The sequence below is a fragment of the Gekko japonicus genome, unplaced genomic scaffold, assembly GCF_001447785.1.
Source record: "Gekko japonicus isolate JY-2015 unplaced genomic scaffold, Gekko_japonicus_V1.1 scaffold2748, whole genome shotgun sequence".
Taxonomy (NCBI): domain Eukaryota; kingdom Metazoa; phylum Chordata; class Lepidosauria; order Squamata; family Gekkonidae; genus Gekko; species Gekko japonicus.
This window is the reverse complement of record NW_015168736.1, coordinates 116,503-117,497: the sequence shown is the minus strand read 5'-3', so window position 1 is coordinate 117,497 and position 995 is coordinate 116,503.

Below are 995 nucleotides of genomic sequence, written 5' to 3'. Positions count from 1 at the left end.
GGGGGGGTAGGGAAGAACCCTAACTCTGTAAGGATGACTCTACTTAACCAAAGCTGCCCCCTTTAGTAGTGGTATGTTGGATCATAGTGTGAGAAGCAAGAAGCCATTATCCAGTACATGAACAACCAGTTGGACGGGGCGTGTGTGATGTCATCTTGGGTGTGTTGTTGGCCTCCCGGTGGTTTTTCAGTGATTTTTCTGAATAGGAAGCTGTCACCCTAGACTCAACTACTCACAGTGTTCTCCTCTTCACTTCCTGGTTGCCAAGGAGTGTAGGTCGGTGGAGAGGATGGTAGCTGGTCGATTCTTGAGCAAAAACGGAGTGGTAAAGCTGCCCAGGCTCTCAGGAGCCCTTCTTTCAAGATGAAAGAGTGCTAAGGATCTCTCTTACAACTGTTCAAAATGGAGAGGGGTCTTTTATTTTATTTTTTTAAAAAAGTGGGGAGAGGAGTGCTTACGACCCACAGGAGGCTAGGCCTGCATGTTTTTGTACTTTTTAGAAACAAATACTCCCCCCCCACACACACTCACACATTTGGGTTCTGTAAAAGGTAAAGGTTTCCCTTGCTCGTATGCCAGTCAAATCCAACTCTAGGGTGCAGTGCTCATCTCTGTTTCCAAGCAAAGAGCCAGCGCTATCCGGAGACGTTTCCATGGTCATGTGGTCGGCATGACTAGACGATGAGGTGCATGGAACGCTGTTACTTTCCCACCGAAGTGGTACCTATTTATCTACTTGCAATTTCTTGCTTTCGAACTGCTAGGTTGGCAGGAGCTTTCGCCTCTGTCATGCAGCATTTGGGTCTCGAAATGCTGAACTACCGACCTTCTGGTCTGCAGTTCACCATCTTTACCACTACCATCTTAACCACTGAGCCACCACCAATGTTCCCTCTAAGATGTAGAGTCTTGTGAGCAAAAATCTTACTTGGTGAGCTGCTGGCATTAAAGGTGTGAGCAAGCGATTTGGCTCTTGCATAAATTAGTTTGCTGTG